The following is a 20,680-nucleotide window of genomic DNA, read 5'->3' on the forward strand; positions in this document are numbered from 1 at the left end:
TCTTGGCGAGAGTCCCACGTTACCTGTTTTCGGGGAGGCCCACCATATTAAGTGCCAATCAGGCATTTAACGGGGCAGCAGCAGCCCTTCCGTGGGATCCAGGACCCACTGGGGGCAGAAGTCCCACCCACCGAGAGCGCCAGACCAATCGGTGGCTGGCAACTCTTCATCGATTGGCAGTGCCACCGGGAGGTAATGGCTGGTACCAGTATTCCACCCATCCCGAAGCCTAGGATTGGCATACGGGCCCAGTTACAGGTGAGTGATGGCAGGGGGTGGGGGGTGTCGGCAGCAAGGACAGGGGGTTTGGCATTCAGCCTGCTTCCCAATTTCCAATGGCAGGTCCATTGCTCAGGCACTGAGCGCCTTTGACTGGGGACTGCCCCCTTCCCCTAACTGTGGACCACAATCGGGCTTCCCATGTGGCAATGGGTGCATGCCAGAAATGGTGGAATGAGCCCCTTGTGTGGGCATGGATTGACCACTTAAGGGCCTCAGTTGGCAGCAGGGCAGGAAGGCCGTCCATGGGCCTACCACCAAGACTTAATTGAGGCAGTGATGGTAAGAGGGCGGGATCTCCATCTGCCACCCTCCCATCCGATTAAATCCCCCCCCCCCCCCCCACCCCCCCATGCCACCAAATTCACCAAAGGGGAGGGTATTTAATTCCACCCATAATTCCCCTGTAGTGGACTCTGTTTTAACGTCCTAAATTTTACTCCTTTTACCCGCTGTCTTTCTGCCCAAGTGTGCATAAAAATCCCATGACATTACTCAAAGAGGAGCAGGGCAGTTCTCTTGGCTTTACCATTCAGTTTTACCTTTCAATCAACACCATCAACGCAAATGACTTAATCATTTATTTCATTGCTATTTATGGTACCTCGCTATGTGTAAACTGACGTGTGTAAAAGGTTTGCCTAGGTAACCACGACTATTCTTGGAAATTTAATGTAATTAGCTGTAAAACATTCTGGGATGTTATGAAAGCTCCCAGGCTGGAGAGTCATATTCTTAGCAGAATTGATGCAACTGGTTGGCAAGCACTGTTTAACATTCTGGACAGCCCATCAGGCAATTGCTGAGGAACCATGTAGATCCACATTTTAATGTGTGGCCTTGCACGTCTCCTGGATCTGCTTTCAATTATTCCATTTCTACTCATGGCTTCTTTCTACTGTAATACGTGTAATTTATAAGCAAATTTGGTGTCTTGGCTCACTTCAGGTCCAAATATGGATGACAAATTAGATATTGTGGTAACAGGGTGAGCAGGGAACTGAGATACTGCAGACAGACTGGATGGTGGACATATGCTGAGATCCTTATCCCAACAACTGCGTTTGATACAGATTGGAAGTTCGACATAAGAGCTTTTTTGGTTTTTTTTTCTCACTTTGGTACGAACTGTTTTTTTTTGGCCAACATGAAAAGTTTTGGACATCAAAATGTTTCTTGTTCCGAAAAACTGCTCCTTCCAGCAAAAGTGGTGTTGCAAACATTCATATGGAAAGAGCATTATCCTGGGGAAGTCTTAATTTTATTGAGACGCATTGAAAGCAGTAACTTTTATAAAGGGTGGAATCTTGTGCCCTTCCCACGGTGGGGGGTAGTTTAATCAGGCGGGAGTTGATGGCTGGGGACAGCACCACCTTCCCGCCTCCACCTCAATTAAGTCTGTGGTGAGAAAGCCCGTGGATAGCCTTCCCGCCCCATTGCCAATTGAGGCGTTCGAGTGGACAACTAATGCCTAAGGGCCTCATCCCACTGCCGCTGGTATTAACCCAGAGGTGGGTGGAGGGGATTGCTAGGGTGTGTTTGCTTGTGGGGTGGGGGTCCTCCTCCATAGACACCCGGAGTCTGATAGAGGGACCTGGCATCAAACCCTCTCCCTCACGACTCCGCGAACCCTTCCCACCATTTGTGCCTGGATTCCTCCCCGATCCTAGACCTCAGCCACCACTTGCCCAGTGCTGAGTATAGAAGAGTTGCCAGCCTCTGATTGGCTGGCAGCTCTCAACCAGTGGGGCTTCCAATCCCGGGGCCCTTGATGTAGAGGAAAGACCCGCCACTGGTCTGTCAAAGCCTCAGTGGCACAAGATGCAGTGGGCTTTCTCATAAATAGGCGATGCCGGGGGTCTCACTGGCTGTCTAACTGGTGGCCAAGACTCCCATCCCCTCTACAAGATCCCATAATGTGTTGCCTGAAGCATGTTGGTGAGTACAGGACTCAGTAATAACTTAAACCGCAATTGTCAATGCCTGATGTTATCCAAATAAAGCAAGTTCAGGATTCAAAGGGTTAGCACAACTCACTCTTGTTCCTAATTGGAGGCACCTTGTTGATATTGAAATGAAATGTACCCAGTTTTATTATGCTAGCATTGAAGATATAGTATGAAAATGTACAATCATTTTCAAGTGAAATTGCCTCAGGGCTCCTACAGTTTTACACCCATTATGGTATAATAGCTTTCCACTCTGTTGGCTTTGTTTTAAGAAGATTCTTTTTATAGCTGTTCCTGTAGAACATCTGCAAATTTATTTAAGAAAAAGTGACAACCCCTGTACCAAAGCTCAGCATCTGAGTGGAACTCATGTACTACTGATGTCAGCCGCCTCTTACTAACAACATCGAACCTAGCTGTTCATTAAATTCACAGCATTCCCAGACAAGATCAACTGTCTGAAACTTGCTGTTGTGACATTAAATCATAAGTTTCACTCAGTGTGGATCAATTATTTTTTTTTGGGGGGGAGGGGGGTGGTGGGGGGGCTACTGATTGCAGCACAGTGCCTTATCATTTCCCTCAGCCTCATGGGCACTCGATGCAATTGGAGCATGTTCAGTGGTAGCTCATCACACATCCCCATAACTCCCACCTTCCCTTTGAAGCACTGTCTTGTATGTGAGTGACGGTTCAAAAGACAGACTGCTCTGTCTGGGGGATTTAACAGATGGAAGCTCCGGTTCTGTGGGCCAGCTGAATTCCACTAATCTGTTTAAATACCCCATCAACCCTGTCCATTCTTCATGGAGGATAATACAGGGTATTATAAAAACCACAAATCAAATTGTATTTTTAATACCAAATACACACTCCAGTAAGTGCTTGAAAATGAACTGAAACAAAAAATGTGGATTACTGAAACCATTCAGCCTTTCTGATGGTAGACAGGAATGAAGAAATCCTACTATTCCACTGAAGCAGAAAGACTTGGGATTAATTTCACTCAAGTACCTGATGGCAAGTTTGAAATTGTAGTCCACTCAATTTAAAAAAAAAAATCATACATGGGATGTGATTGTTGTTGGCTAGGCCAGCATTTATTGCCCATTCCTAACTGCCCTTGAGAAGCTGGAGATGAGCCACTTTCTTGAACCGCTCCATGCAGGGTAAGTAAACCCACACTGCTCCTAGGAAGGGTGCTGCAGGATTCTAACCCAACAACAATAAGGGAACGGACATTCAGTTCCAAATCAGGATGGTGCGTGACTTGGAGGGGAACTTGCAGATAATAAATAGTGTTTTTATGCATCTGTACCCTTGCCCTTCAAGGTGGTAGAGGTTGCGGTGTTTTCAAAGTCTTGAAAATGATCTAAATGACACCAGTGATCAAACAGCACAGAATGTAAAGGTGGTTACTTTTTTGTCCTGATATTTGAGACATTGTACACACGCTAGCTACAGCGCTCACCACAGGGCACAGCTTTTTTGACTTGTGTGCCAAGATAAACAAAAGTTTGCTTGAGTTGAGCAGGAATTGGTACACCATCCTTTATGGATGGCCGTAGCACAGTCAGTTAATGTTTAACAGACTATCTGAAAGCTGGGATCAAATTGGCATGCAGATTCCCTCTTTTGCCTCCCAGTGATTGCATAGATTCAGCAGCTGACAGGTTTGCTGAAATGAGCTGTCATGTCTTATCGGAGGACTCGGTCACAACAAATGGAGCAGGTGTGACAGGCACTGAAACAAGGCAGGATGTGAATCATCAGCTGCCTTCAGTTTATTGCAGGCAGCATCTGTGCCCTATTCAGATACTGATTGCTGTTTTAAAACTGGATGGCTGAATATTTTAAATTTATTTTTGCTTTCGTGCATGGTTCCATAAATTGATTTTTTGTTTTAAAAGGGCTGGAGCAAAATGAGTAAAAGAAATATTAGATGTATTTTTCTTTCAATGCATTTGGGAGTTGTTCGTTGGTACTTTTTCCCCCTCAATTTTCTGCTCTGTCTTGCTTTTCCAAAGACAATTGTCACTGGGTTATGATTCCACAGGTGCCCATGGCCTCTGGTCAAGACAACCATTATTAATGTATGAGCCTTGAGAGTGAATGCTGGGAGACTATCTGACAATTGAGCATGATCCTATCCTTGTTTGCTCACAGGATAGTGTAGCAATCAGGAGCAGGAACACTGGTCAATGTTTCCTTCAAATGCTGAAATGCTATGACCAATTGTACTGCCTCAAGTCAGCTAATTCAACACAGGCTTGAGATTGAACACAAAACATTCCTAATATTTTGTTCTGATCTGTTATGACAGCCACATCCAGTAGTACTTTTATTCTGCTCCTCTACAAACAGATATGTTTTATTGTCAGTACCTGATCCCATCAGTTGACCTCTCAATCTCCTTATTGCTGTACTTCATCGCAGTCCCATTTGGTAAAATTTTGTGTCCGTAAGGCTGTAAACCGGATTGAATTTCCTATTGCTTTTGAAAACAATTTATTGTCAGCTTTTTAGATTTCCTTGTTAATTAGCTTTGTTGGGAATTGATGCTTGCTTGTCTCTCAGCACTATTGTTCAAATGTTCCTCTCACTCTCAAACTGTTAATCCACCTGGCTTAGATGTTAAAGTGAACATATTGCATTGCAAGTTTTTTTTTAAATTACTGATGTTTGTTTGTGCAAAAGAAATTTGAGAGAAGAATCTAAAATAAAACATTTCAAAGTGATTTTTTAAAATTTCAAAACAGTTTAAATTTTACCATGATATTATCTAATCATACAGTTTGTGGTACTTGGTAATACCACTTTGGACCCAGTCTTTATACTGATACTCATATAACGTAAAGATTTCTCCCATTTTCAATTGTGCTGTGTCTCTCAAAATCCATGGTTAATCAGTGTGGGGAAGAATAGAAAGGGAAAGAATGAACAAAAGAAGCTTACAGGCCAAATTGGCCTGTATAAAGAGGCTGTAAAAGCTGTCACAAGGCTGATTGATCGGCTCTCACACTGCAGTCCCTAGTGCAAGGCAATAATGTTCTTGCCTCTTCTGTAAGGGCTTGATGTGCCATCAGGGTTTAGCTTATCAGCTGTAGGGCCAATGTTTGAGATGAGGGCAAAGCGTAATCAATAATTTATACAGAAATCTTGCTTTGCTCTTGGATGGTGTTCACATGGTTGAGTTTTATCTAAAAATTACTGTTGCCAGTAGGAATGCAACCTGTCCGGCAGTTAAGTGTCTCTATGCAGATGCTGTTTATTAGATGATGGAATTGCCTGTGTTGCTAGGTGGTCATTTTAAACAAAAAATACGGGGGAGAATTTTCTGGTCGGCGAGTGGGGGCAGGACCCGCTCGCCGATGCGTAAGATGACGCGAGGTGACATCGGGCGGGTGTCCCGCATCATTTAGATTTTCAGTTTGGCGGGCGCGCAGCTGTGTCGGCTGCGTGCTCGCCGAACTGTCAAAGGCCTATTAAGGCCTGTTTAAAACTAATTAAATCAATTAAATGAGCTGCACGTCCAACCTTTAAGGTTGGTGGGCAGTCAACGAGCCCAGGCGGCCTTCATATTTTTCATGGAACTTGATCCACGGGCGGGATGAGGTTTCATGAAGTGTTTATAAATTAAATGAACTTTTTTAAAATTAATGTTCCTTGACATGTCCCAGCTCGTGTGACGCTGTCACATGAGGGTCATGTCTTAAAATATTTTCAGTTCTTTATATATGTTTGAACCTTATACAAACCTCCCTGAGGCACATGTGTGAAAGAACACAGGCCCGGAAGGAATCCCCCATCGCCCGCACAGGGAGCGCTCAGCGTTTCCGAGCGAGCGGCGCACTGGCCGGGCCTTAATTGGCCTGCCCACGTAAAATGGCGGCATGGACCCGATCGGGGGTGGGGGGGCACCAATCGGAGGCGCGCCCACTCCCGCACTCCACACCCCCCCCCCCCACCGTTGAGGGGAAAATTCAGCCCATGAACTCTGTGAAGCCCCGACAAGATGACTTTACCCTCTAGTTACCAGCACTGGGGAACACCAGAGAAACAGAAAATACCATAAACTTCTGTGGTCCTGTAGTGCACACAATGCACAGGGAGAGATTGTTGTGGCAGTTTATTCCGTCATCGTTGTCAGGACCATCTTGTTTGATGCCACCCAACTTCTCAGTTTCACCCTGGTGAGTTTCCACTACTGGTGCCCATTTGCAGCCCTTCAAGGAGGATCTTAAAAGTGAGCTTTTTTTAAAAGGTGCAGGCGCCTAAATGGGCACTTGTTTTTAAAAAAAAAGTTTTAAATTTTAAAAATACTCAAAATTATTCCCTTACACCAGTGAAGCTAGTAAATGGTTCTGTCAGTCATTTTCAGTTATTTAAAAATCGTGTCACGGCTGAGGGACTAGACCCATTTATTAAAAATGCTTACTTTTTCAGATAAACCCAGCTTCAGCTACATTAATGAAACTTCACTCGGTTGCCACTCTGAAGGATATCAGTTTTTTAAAAATTATATTCTAAATTATTCTGGTTCTTGGGAGATTTTATATTCAGTGAAATGCAAATGAGATGGAATGTTAAGCGAAAAAGAATCCCTTGCAAGCTAGCGCAACATCGGGTGTAATTTGCACCTGGACTGAACTCTTGGCCAACGCCAAAGCATTGGGTAGCCTCTTCCGGTCGGCAAGCGGGGGTGGAATAACACGGGGTGACGTTGGGTGTCTATCCCGATGTTACCGCGCGTCATTTGGACACTCAGTTCGGCGGGTGCACAGCAAATTGGCTGCACTCCCACCAACCTGTCAACGGCCTATTGAGGCCATTAAAAAAGTAACTGAAATGATTAATGGACCCGCCCGTCCAACCTTAAGGTTGGCCTACCAGGCGAAGAGCGCGGGCGGCCTTCTGAAAAAGCATGAAACCTCATCCACGGGCGGGATGAGGTTTCATGAGGGATTTAAAATTTTTGGAATAATTTTAAGTAAAGTGATGGACTTGTCAGGAAAATATTTTTCTCGACTTTTTTAAAAAAAAAAAAAAAAATTTTTTTATAACTTCAACCGAACTCCCTGAGGCAGCACTTTCCCTCAGAGAGACCTGTGCACTCTTTAACGCGCATGCATACTCCCAGCTCAGGGAATCCCACCCGCCCGCCCGATCAGGGTGTGCACAGCACTGCTGAGTGGATGCCAGGCTGGGTGGGCCTTAATTGAAGCAACCCCCAACAGGGGTGGGAGGGAGGGGGGCAACGATCGGGAACCCGCCCGCCCGTGCCCACTCCTGCACAACCCCCCTGACGGAGGGAAAATGCCACCCACTATTTACTTAATGCAAGGTTATTGCAGTGACTAGCGACAAAAGAGCCACAACTATTCTTTTTTTTTAGGATTTTAATTGATTGCCCACATGATCTTTATTTGACCTATAACATAAGTTGAATTTGCAGAGATTGAACCTTTTCTGGCCTGGATTTGGCAGATGATTTGAAGAGCCAAAAGGGCCAACAGAGGTCAATAAACACTTAAACTATCTGTCCAAGTTGGCCTTTATACTAAACAATGAATATTGGCAATGAGGAACCACAAGGTCCAACTGCTTTGGTTTTAATCGGAGTCATCTTGAAGAGGTAGAAAATGTTGCTTGGCTGAATGAAAATTTATTAAATACCGATGAGCTTTTGGAGCTAAAACTGACTTATTTCCTGATATAATAATGATAAAACTGATATATTTCCTGACTTGGAAATATATCGGCCGTTCCTTCACTGTCGCTGGGTCAAAATCCTGGAAATCCCTCCCTAACAGCGCTGTGGGTGGACCTACACCACACGGACTGCAGCATTTCAAGAGGCACCTCACCACCACCTTTTCAAGGGCGGCTAGGAATGGGCATTAAATGCTGGCCCAGCCAGCGAAGCCCACATCCTGTGAATGAATTTTTAAAAATCTAGACAGCAGAAGAAAAGAGTAAACATATCTTTCCAAGAACTGCAGAGCGTATGGAATCAAAGGGAATGTGGATTAAATACTTTAACTACACATTTTACAGAAATCCGAGTTGTTTCGCCAAGGCACCAAATATGGACAAGAATCTTTGGCCCATAATGCAAGGTCCAGAGACCTTCCATTGTCTGTGCTGTTTCAAGAATATGATGGTAAATTCAAATTGAAAACCAAGGTGCAAGGTGCAACCCAAACTCAACATTACCTGGAAGATGTGTACTGATGAGAAGAGCTTCTTTTGAGAAAGTGCTACAGTGGGCATCAGATGAAACCAGAGGTGACATTACAAGTGATGGATTGATCAAGACTTGTCCCAAGTGGCAGCAAGTGTGCTAATTTAGTTAGCACACAGAGAGAAATGGGAAAGATCTGGTAGCACCCTGATACACTGAGAAGTATGATACTGATCAATCTTACTTGTCCAAGTGTCTCTAGCCCTTGCTTGATTCCCTGTTTTGCTACAGCTAGGATCAGGTTTCAGGGGCTGGCTGTTTTTGCTTTGCAAAAAAATAATTTTGCCCAATTGCTTTGTAAAGAGATAAAGGGTCAATTAACACTATAGAATTGTATTGTACTGTCTGTGAACTTGAGGGACGCCACGGTAAACAGAGCTGGGCTTTTGAATTGTACATGTGCTCTGTGAGGAAGATAAGGTGTTGATTGTATAATGCTGACACATATATTCAGGCAAGTCAATCTGTAACCAGCAAAGTGAAGGCTTTTCTGGGAATGGTGCTTTTTCTACTATCCAAGCAAAAGGCGACTTTGCTTCAGTGACTGCTGACAAAGACCCTGTTAACTAACCATGCTCCTGGAGAAGTCTATTAGTTGCACTCCATTAGTCTTGTTTACAGAAAAGCTCTGGTCTCTAAGCACATGATTGAAGCACTTGTAGTTTAATTTTATGCTTAGGATAAAGAACTTTGGAATGTAAGGCAGGAGAGAGACAGAGGGATGGAAAAGCAGTGCTTACCATATACATAACTTAGGTTTTTATTTAAAGAAACGCATGCAGGAAAGAGCATAGTGTACCATTTGAAGTAAATTGTTCTTGACATTGCCTTGCAATCCAGTGCATTGTGAGCAAAATAAGACATGTACAGTAGCCGTTTTCACTTTAAACCCTTACTGAAATAGTAAACACAGCTGTTAGTGGCTTTCATCTAATAGTATAATTATGATTGAAAGCTGTGGATTAAGGAGAGATTAGTGAACAAAATGTACATGACAATCTCCTTACTATTTTAGAAATGTCCATAACCTTTCAATATAAGCCTACTAAAACCTATTGATTAGTCTGTCATTACCCGCTCTGCTATCTGGACAAAATCTTTCACATAGAAATTAAGGTTTGTGTTCTAAGCATTATTCACAAATTGTCTGAAAGACTATTTAATAGACGGCAGAGCAGAGACTGTTTCTAAGAGAATATACTAAAGCATGCAGGCGATAGAAAGAAAGAAGTTGAATACAGTATACACAGCCTTTCACACCCTCTTATATCTCAAATACAGTTTACACAGCCTTTCACACCCTCATATATCTCAAATACAGTACACACAGCCTTTCACACCCTCAAATACAGTACACACAGCCTTTCACACCCTCATATATCTCAAATACAGTATACACAGCCTTTCACACCCTCTTATATCTCAAATACAGTATACACAGCCTTTCACACCCTCAAATACAGTGCACACAGCCTTTCACACCCTCATATATCTCAAATACAGTACACACAGCCTTTCACACCCTCTTATATCTCAAATACAGTATACACAGCCTTTCACACCCTCAAATACAGTACACACAGCCTTTCACACCCTCATATATCTCAAATACAGTACACACAGCCTTTCACACTCTCATATATCTCAAATACAGTACACACAGCCTTTCACACCCTTATATCTCAAATACAGTACACACAGCCTTTCACACTCTCATATATCTCAAATACAGTACACACAGCCTTTCACACCCTTATATCTCAAATACAGTACACACAGCCTTTCACACCCTTATATCTCAAATACAGTACACACAGCCTTTCACACCCTTATATCTCAAATACAGTACACACAGCCTTTCACACCCTCCTATCTCAAATACAGTACACACAGCCTTTCACACTCTCATATATCTCAAATACAGTACACACAGCCTTTCACACCCTTATATCTCAAATACAGTATACACAGCCTTTCACACCCTCAAATACAGTACACACAGCCTTTCACACCCTCCTATCTCAAATACAGTACACACAGCCTTTCACACCCTCCTATCTCAAATACAGTACACACAGCCTTTCACACTCTCATATATCTCAAATACAGTACACACAGCCTTTCACACCCTTATATCTCAAATACAGTATACACAGCCTTTCACACCCTCAAATACAGTACACACAGCCTTTCACACCCTCATATATCTCAAATACAGTTCACACAGCCTTTCACACCCTCATATATCTCAAATACAGTATACACAGCCTTTCACACTCTCATATATCTCAAATACAGTACACACAGCCTTTCACACCCTCATATATCTCAAATACAGTACACACAGCCTTTTACACCCTCCTATCTCAAATACAGTACACACAGCCTTTCACACCCTCATATATCTCAAATACAGTACACACAGCCTTTCACACCCTCATATATCTCAAATACAGTATACACAGCCTTTCACACCCTCATATATCTCAAATACAGTACACACAGCCTTTCACACCCTCCTATCTCAAATACAGTACACACAACCTTTCACACCCTCATATCTCAAATACAGTACACACAGCCTTTCACAGCCTCATATATCTCAAATACAGTTTACACAGCCTTTCACACCCTCAAATACAGTACACACAACCTTTCACACCCTCATATATCTCAAATACAGTATACACAGCCTTTCACACCCTCATATATCTCAAATACAGTATACACAGCCTTTCACACCCTCCTATCTCAAATACAGTACACACAGCTTTTCACACCCTCATATATCTCAAATACAGTATACACAGCCTTTCTCACCCTCCTATCTCAAAGCAATCGTAACAACCAATGAGGTGCTGTCTCTGTTGTTATGTGGGCAAATACGGCAGACGACTTGTACACCAGGTCCAGTAAACAGCACTGGGATAAATGAGCAGGTAATCTGCACGTCCTTCGCCTGGTTGTGTTGGTGAGGGATAAATGTTGGCCAGGGCAATGGGAAAATTTCCCTGCTGGGATCTTTTACATCCACTTGAACAGCCCAGACAAGGCCTCAGTTTAAACATCGCAATACAGTGGGCTTTACAGTACAAGTAGCATGTGTAAGGCTTTCTGAAATATAAAAGGCTTCTATTTTTTATTCTGTTTGGTTTTGCAGCGTTAAAGGTAAATATGATTTAAAGCCTGTGGTCAGCGAGGCATTGCATTTTAAAAGAAGTTATTTCTTTGACCATGTTAATGAAGAGCTGGTTAAGAGAGTGCTGATTTAGGAAGACAGCAGCTGGGTGCCAAGAGGGCTTATGAATGCTTTTTGTTTTACTTGGAACTGATTGTAAAAGAGCCTGGGGCTGGCACAAATTGTACAGCATTTTTAAAAAGACATTAATGGGCTTTCAGGCATGTTGGAAGCTATGAACCCTTGTAGCTTTGGAACTATAAACAGTTTAGTGTTCCAGAATTTTTTTTTGTTAAATAAGGCTTTCAAAAGAAGTTTTATTTGGGGGGAAAAAAAAACAAATGTCAAAATATTAAGATTGTTGAAGCAATTTGTCTGACTTGTTGGTTTTGTAAGGTTCTTGTGAAGATGCAGTAATGGGGAAGGCATTTATACAAGTGGTTGAAGGGTTAGATATCTTGTTGTGTTTTGATAAATGACTTAACATCAGAAAAAAGATTAAATTCACCACACAATGACACGCAGGGTTTAAAAATATTAACGTATTAAGAGCTCTGCAATAAAAAAGATCAGATTGACAAGTTAGGAAACAGTTAAGGAAAACAATTAGAAAATATGAGTTGTTTTTGTCATTTGGAACTATAATACTTCAATCACTGGGTAGAAAACAACAAGAAATCTGAACTTTTTCAAAAAATTGCTAAATCCCCTTGCAAACAGCCTTTTCAGGTGCGATATGTGTTTGTGCATATGTCTATTGTTGTGTTTGGAAGGTATTAAGGTAACAGCAGATCTGAGTTTGGTGTAAGGGAGAGAAAGGATTCAGCTCTTTAGCGGCCTTGGTTTGGTGGATAATGGCACCAAAATCTTTTGCAGTAAACAGTTGCGGCAACAGATCCTATAATTAATGAAGCTGCAGGAAACAACCGTGACAGAGGAGATGAAAGGCCTGCATGTGAGTGTTCATGATAATTGATGTGCAGCCGTGTAGAAGGATAGCAGTAAGGGACGGCTGTAAGAAAGGGCAGTTGTGGCTTTTATGCTGCAGTGGGAATGGAGGAGGGGGCAGCTTCAGCCATGCTACCAGTTCCCACTCATCCATGGAGCACAATGAGGCTTATTAATATGGATAGGATATTGATATTTAATTGTGTGTGTGATTTACAGAGAGTGGAAGTCCTTGAAGAAAAGTTTAAAGGTCAGCTCATGGGATTAATCAAAAGGCTTTTTGAGTTTGAAATGAAAGAAAGTGACTGTGGGTAAAAGGCCTTGAACTGTAGAGGGGACAAACCAAAGTTCCCTTCACAGGCAGAAAGGTTCATTTCAGAGTGGCATTTAGCACAAGTTTTGAGCAAAACAAAAATACCATTGTGTTTTGTTGTTGCAGTGTAACTGTTTTCGGAGAACAATTTTTTGCATTTTATCTTAACTTTAAATTTACAGGGCCTCTTTTAATTTATTATTTATTTGCTGAAGCAGTTCCTAGTCCAAAGTCTTATTCCGGAATCCATGGTTTGGGTGTCCATGTTTGTGTCCTTTTCAAGGATGTACTCATTTCTGGACAGTGTGTAATTTGGACAACGTTTTCCGGTTTTGTTTGCCAAAAGGGGAGTCAATATGCAGAATAAAATTTAAGATAGCACAAGCATTCTTAAGTTGCATCTTTATTTTGCACTTGGCCTTTTACACTGCATTAAAATTAAATACATTTGCTAAGTTAAGAATCGGATATGTTTGCAGTCTATGATAGGACATCCAAACGTATGTCTTAATGGGCTTTTATAATTGTGCACCCATGGAGCTTCAATGGCCAGACATGAAGTTCAAATCCATGTACCTATTAACTTGCATATATCTCACATTTCTGGCACTAGCAGTTCTTGATTTCGGGCATTATCCACCAGCTTAACTGGTCATTAGTGTCATTTTGTGTTTGTGGGTTCTCAGTGTGGGACAACCATGCTAGCCAACAAAATAACTGTGATTGCATTACAAAAAAATGTAATCCTTTGGTTGTGAAGTACTTCAGAACATCTTGAAGACATGAAAAACACTGTATAAATATAAGTTTTTATGTTTCATTAAAGCAAATCCTTTTGCATGATATGGTGATGATTCTTAACCATGGTGCTTACTACCCAGTTTTTGTATGGCTTCTCCCAAATACGCTTTTATTATACTTACTAAGGATCTGAATTTAATTTGGAGGTCTGAGAGACAAATCAAACATTTTCTACTTGTAGGTAAATTGGAGCTGTGATTGTGGGTTTGTCTAGATAAGGCAACCTGGTGATTAGGAAATGTTGATCTTGTAGCTGCAAGGAATAATTTAACTTGAGGAGTATCTCAACCTGCAGTAAATTTCAGTATCTTGTTTCCAGTTCTCAATCCCTTCCATAAAAAAATAGTAGCTGCAAGTGGACATGTATTGGAGAGTGGTAGGGGTTACCTGTTTCTGAGGCCTTTTGAATCATAAAGCCAGATGTTAGCTAATCACTCAGAAACGCATCTGTGCTTAATCAGTGAATGAGCTTGAATGCAGTTTTCTTAGAACTGCAGTGATTTTTTTTTTTGGAGATCAATATTACACATCAAGCAGCAGAACAAAGGCTGCAGAGAAATGACAGTGATGAAAATCTCATTGCATTGGAACACAGTCCCCAATGGCAAACATTCTCTTTTTGTGTGCTGGAGTTTTGTTTCGGTGAATACAATGTTCTCTGCAATTGAGAACAAGTTTCACTTGAAAATTGCAGATAAAGATGGGAAGAGTTGACATTTAACAAACGTTGCTTTGGTGGCTGGTGGTAATTTTTCAGTTGTTCATACCATACAATTATGCAAGCGGAGGTGGGTGAATGCAGCCTTTTTCAAATAGATTGCCTCAGTGACTTTGAGGGCTGTAAGTATAGTCCAGTTTCAGAATTTTTTAAGGATAACAGGAAATATTAGTGAAAGAAATAGCCTGTACTAACCAACCAGAGTGAGGTGATGCTACTTTGGGTTTTTGAGTATTCATTAAGACTTGAACCTTTTTTTGCTGCTTTTCCCTGATGTTGACTCTTTGCAGGGATACAATTAGCCTCTATTATTGAGCCCAAGTAAACATTATTCAACTGTGCTTGACAGCAGCTAACTCCATGTCCACGTATGTGTACTTTAAGGCAAGACCAGTAGATATCCATGAGGACTGGAAAACCTGGCCAATAATTTTTCCCTCTCTAACTCAAAGGTACTGAGGCCAATTGTAGGTAGCCCAAGGATTTCACCGCAAATCTCACTGGTTGTAGGGCTCAGCTGGATAAGTTCACTGAGCTACTGGGGAAGCTGTCTCGTTGTGAAACCCTGGCCCTGCTCCGTATATGTGGCTGTTGTATGGCTTTCATTGTTGGTTCTGTAACAACCACAAGAGTTTTCCAACAAGAGTGCACTGTTCCCTAAATGTCGATGTGCTACACAATTTCCGAAGCTTTAAACCTGAGAAATTTCTATCGCCGGATAAGTTTATTTTAAAACATACACTCATGCCTTACAGCTTTCATAGCCTGAAAAACGGTGACAGCAAATGTAACATATACTTCTGTTTGCTGAACCTTGGTGTGTGTTCCAATTATAACTAAAATATTTACTGTATTAGATTTTTCTCAAACCTTCCTCTTCCATTTTTGGTACAGGAGCAGATGTATTCATGAGACGATCAGCAATAATCTAGGAGCGTTCATCTGTCCTTTCACAAAAGACAAATGACAGAGTCAGTCCTACAATTTATGGCATAATGTGCTCCAGAACATAAAGTGTTTCATTCTATTTCTCCTTGTGCTGTTGCCCTCCACTGTACTGCAACACGTTATTTGTTCAGATAAGCTTGGTCCTTAGCATTACAAGGGGTTACTAATCACCACTTTGTACTCAAGATAGTTTGACGCTGAGCAAGAATTGACATTTCTTTGACTTGAAGGTTCAGAACTGTGCAGCACAATTATACCTAGGAATGTTGTACTTTTATAAGGAACTTCTGCAGTTCCTACTGAACCATTAGTTGTTCAGGACATAAGGCAGCCACATGTACCAACGCTAGCCTTTTACGATCTCTAACTAGCTGCACGGGGACAGATTTTCCTCTTGTACACTTGGCCGGGGGTAACTTCATTCCGCACGTGCAATAGATGTTCCTTCATGAGCTCTACCCCGACAGTTATTTAACACCCAAGTGCAAAAAAAGCAATATCTGCACTGTTGTAAGCTACTTAGTATATAAGTAGCTGTATGAAATAATAGAAAATTACACTTAGGGCAGTGTGGTATCATATCACGTAAGGTGCTTCTTGTATGATGTTTTCAATCTGTCACTTCAAATTACTCCCTGTTGCTACCATCACCATTGACAGATCTGTAACCACCAATACAACACCTTTTAGTCAGGGATAGTACAAAATGCAGGTCCCAGAAATCCACAGCAATTATAGCATACGGCTGCAAGCAGAACAGCCACAAACTAGCTAGCTGACACAATGGGTCCTGGTTTTGTTATAAACCTTCTGTTCTGTCAGGTGTATATTGGGCAGGATGGAGATTCCCTATGTTAAAGGTTCCCATGCCCAGACCTTCAGTGGAACCTAGGGAAATATTTTCCCCCCCGTTAGGGGGGCGGGGAGGCAAGTGCAGGAGCGGGCGGGTGTACCTCTGATTGACTTCCCTGTTTGGGGGCGCGCTGCCATTTTACTTGACGTCCGTTCGGAAGTGCTTTGTGGGCCAGGGGGGAGGGGGGATTCCCTCAGCTAGGAGTGTGCTCTTTCGTGCATGCGCACAGATCTCCCTGAGGCTAAGTGCTGCCTCAGGGAGATCAGCTCCGATTTAAAACTTTTAATAAACGTGTTTAAAAATTTTCCCTGCCATGTCCACTCATGTGACACTGTCACCTGAGTTGGGACATGTCCAAGTTTTATTGAAACCTTTCTTAAAAGTTTAAATATCCTGATGAAACCTCATTTTCCCCCACCCCCCGTGGATGAGATTTTGTGCTTTCTCCGAAGCCTGCCAGGGGTCCCAGCCTCACCGCCAACCTTAAGGTTGGACGGGCGGGTCCATTAACGACCTTAATTCATTTTTCAATGGCCCCAATAGGCCGTTGACAGGTCGGTGGGCACACAGCTGACTCGGCTGCGTCCCCCGCCGACCTGAAAATGGAAATGACGCAGGGTGATGTCAGGAGTTCCGCTCAACGTCACCCTGCGTCATTTTATGCATCAGCGAGCAGGCCCATCCCACGTTCACTGACTGGAAGATCCTGCCCCTAGTGTTTGGTGAGTCTGCTCACCTGGGGATCTAGGCTATGATTGTGGCTTGGACCCCAAAGGAATTTGTTTTTTAACTCCATAAATGGAGCCTCCTTACCAAAAGGGTTATGTTTGGGGGAGGAGATGGTGGGGATGCAATAACTTGTTTCTATAGAGACTCTACCGTGGCCTAAATACTTAATGTTAATTGCTCGTAGATTTAAAGAGTTTCCAGACATTCACACTTTTCACCTCTTGTCGCACTCCAGTATATTATGAGCTTTCAGTTAATGCTTTAAAAACGACAAAATTCTACAAAAAAGATGGCCGCCCGAGGAACACCCACCATCTCCTGTGGATTGAAACACCCCCATCTCATGATGGAATAAAGGGAATTTTTCAGACTGACGTTGACTCAGTGCCCTTCCCCTGAAACTAATTCGAAAGGGTAAAATCAAATTCATTGTTCATTCAGGCACTAAGACAAACTCTGCCTCAAACTCTCAAGGTGTGAAAGCCACCACCCGGGTTGTATAATTGACCTAGCCACCCAGCTTATTTGGAAAAGAACGTTGGACTTGTATCAGGTCACATGCTGAGACAGCCATGTTTGTTGCCTGCTTTAAAAACAGCAAGAAACTGTTCTGGAGATGGATTCCACTGAAGGCCATCTGCCCGTCACAAACAGCCAAGGTAATAAACAGCAATACCTTGAAAATGGAAGATTCCTAACAAAGAAAAGGACTTCTCCCCAACCTGTTCCAACTTTTTGAGTTCAACTGAGAACTGGCCTCCTGGAAATTCAACCACAAGAAATCTCGCAGCTTACTGAGAACCCTTCGCCTTCAATTAAAGCATCAACCTTCATCGAAGAAACTACAGCCCTGCTACAAAAGAGATCGAGGGAATTGTAAATTGTAATTGCGTTATTTTTTTTCCCTCATCCATATCTAACCTTTGTGTAATAATTCCAGCAGCAAGCTTTTAAATTGGGACAATCGCTGTGAGGGTTAGAAAGCATACACCTCTCACATGCAAAACACACTGATCCCAGGCTGTGAGAAAACACATAAAATAATTCCGTGACACATGGTTTGACATTGCATTAGATTTACACTCCATGCAGTGTCAAAACTCAGGGTGAATTTTATGCCCTAATGGCTTGTTTGGAGGCAGGGACAGCATTTAATCAGGCAGGACGTGGCCTGCAAGCATCCCACCACCTCCCCCAAAATTAAATCGGGAGCAAGAAGGCCTGTGGTCTGATTTCTTGCCCAGTGGCCAATTATTAACCACTTAAGGGCCTCATCCCTTGGCATTATCCTGATGAGCAGTCCTGTCGCATCTCGGGGAGCACGACAAGTAAACCTGTGGGCTGCTTGTGGTCTCTTGGTGGGGGGTTGGCAATGGGTAGGGGGGGCGGGGGGGGGGGGGGGGGTACTGAGAGTCGCCCCCCCCCCCCACCACCACCACCACCAACGCCCTTGCTGCCTAACCCCCTCCCTTCCCCTCCTCTGTGACCTCCACCTCGGGAAACCCCCTCCCGCCTTGACTTACCTCCAGCCTGGGTTGCTCCTCGACCCTGGGCCTTGGGTGGCTGTCGTTCCCACGGCAACTACCACCTCCCCATTGACGCTGGTGAGCAGAAGAGCTGTTTGCTTCTGATTGGCCAAAAGCTCTTGTGGGGTGGGGTGGGGGGAGGGGCTGCAGTGCCAGGATTTCGTCCCCCGGGATCCTTGATCCCAGGGAAGGCCCACCAGTGGACACTTAAAGGCACTTAATACCAGAGGGACTCCTGCTAGCTGGAAGACATTGACACCTCCATAAAATCCCCCCCGCAAAGAGTTTGCAACTACCTGCGTCAAGAAGTCACATTCCTCACCTCTCTAGAGTTAGGTTGGTCCCTGCGTCCAGATTTACACTGGGGCATCACTTCCATCTATAGGTTGATTTACAGAAACCTCAATTTTCCTTTATTTAGGAGCAGATCTTCCTTTTCATCTCCTGTGTCAACAAAGTACAGGCCCTTGTTGGTTTTTTTTAGACACAAGGGGTAGAATTTTGTGGTCTTAGTCTCTGCTGAAACAGTATGACCATTTGCAGGTCAGGGAACTTAATGGTGAGGGAGTTGGCTTTTCCATTGCTTTCACTTCCTAATACCACCCCCACCCCCCCAACCCCACCTCACTTGCTGCTTCCTCTCGCTCTACGTTGCACGTCCCCACTCCCTGAAGGACACAGGGAGCAGACACACAAAAATGACATTGTGGTAGGAGAAACCCCCGCCTGTGCTGGCGGACAGAATGTGTGCCGAGTTCCTATTCCTGCTGGCAGCAGAAATTAAAATGTTCAAATTAACACGTGTGAAACTTCATACACCTGTTTCTTCTCCCAGATAGGTAAGGTCTATTGTAGGCGCAGATGGAAATGCCTGATTAACCTGAATCTTCTGAAGCAGGTTTATTTTAATATACACTAAGTGGTGGGAAATAAATTGTTTATTTGTGCTCATGTAATTTTTCCAGATCTTCTTGTCATCCCTTATGGCTACCAGGCTAAGCATATAAGACGTTGCACCCTTGTTAGTTGCCTTTAGCTGCACCTTGTTGTACCGCTTAAATAAAAAGCCATCTGGTTATTGAATAGAAAAGAAAAAGTGGAGTAGGATTCTGCATGCTCTTAATTCCATTGCTTTTACACAGCATTTAACTGGGAGTGTTTGGCATGCCCACCCACTACCGGTTTACATGTAGAAATTTATTACTGTGCAATTTGGACACGGAGCCCCATTGTTCATCCAGCACAGACAGCCCTCAGCCAAAAACACTTCTGTCTATAAATAGAATGTTAATGTATGTGAAATTGGTGCTTTTTTCCACGTATGCAAAAAGTTGTAAATTTTCATCACCTTGTGCAGTCTGTCACTGAAGGAAAAAAACATGTTTTTGTAGTCAGTCCCTATTTGCCTTTCTGAAAGCCGGACAGACTTGCCAGTCTGAATTTTTCCATAAAGCTTTATTTGTCTTGACATTATCTAAATACTGAGAAGCATTTACAGTTGTTTGGTCTGCGAGCTACGAAGGGTTCCTTGCTGCACTCCGCTACTAAATTTGTCAAGAGTGAACAGATTGTAAGTGTTGAGTGGAGCTCTGACAGGGCTTCAGTGTACACCGGTGTTCATGGCTGTAATTTAACAGTGTAATTTTTTTATGAGTCCTGTGGTTAAAAGGGCATGGTGGCATGTGGCATGCTTCAGTAAACCCCTAGAAGTTTTTTTTTAAAAAAAAAAGGGTCAGAGGCTGTTTATGTGAAGATGTTTGGAATTCCGGAGCTGGCATGGTTCCTCCAACAATAAAGCTGCAGGTCTGCTGGCCTCTCTGGAAAATCTTCGATTTGGATAAGGTGCGGGTTTGTGAGCAGGGCGTTGATTTATCGTTAGCTGTGTCCGTGAGAGAAAAGGTTAATTTGATGCATGGGTTTTGGCAGCAAGCTCCACTTGATCAAGCCTTTTTTTTTCTCTCTCTCTCTCTCTCTCTCCCTCTCGCCTTCTCTGGTCGATTGAACTATCAGCCATAAGATTCATGTTTGATGTGATTCCAAAAGGGACAGGGCAGCCTTTTAAGTCAGGCATGAACATTGCCAGGTTTTTCTTTAAATTGATTTCTTTGCACAAACTCATTTGGATTCTTTAGAGCCACTGGAAACAGTTTTTTTTTTGCTTATAGTGCTGCAGTGTTTTCTCTCAGGTACCCAT

General features: G+C 43.0%; 1 protein-coding gene and 1 long non-coding RNA gene across 7 annotated transcripts in view; one reads left to right on the forward strand and one right to left on the reverse strand.

The window, feature by feature from the left end:
• The window catches only part of znf608 (zinc finger protein 608), a 100,269-nt gene that overhangs the window by 59,022 nt on the left and 20,567 nt on the right, over positions 1–20,680 (forward strand). The gene's annotated exons all lie outside the window — the stretch shown is intronic.
• Positions 1–20,680, reverse strand: part of LOC121277110 — a 35,321-nt gene that overhangs the window by 11,038 nt on the left and 3,603 nt on the right. The window contains exon 2 of the long non-coding RNA XR_005942810.1: positions 15,301–15,372. This is a non-coding gene — a long non-coding RNA (uncharacterized LOC121277110). The remainder of the gene's footprint in view (positions 1–15,300; positions 15,373–20,680) is intronic.

The sequence above is a fragment of the Carcharodon carcharias genome, chromosome 4, assembly GCF_017639515.1.
Source record: "Carcharodon carcharias isolate sCarCar2 chromosome 4, sCarCar2.pri, whole genome shotgun sequence".
NCBI lineage: Eukaryota > Metazoa > Chordata > Chondrichthyes > Lamniformes > Lamnidae > Carcharodon > Carcharodon carcharias.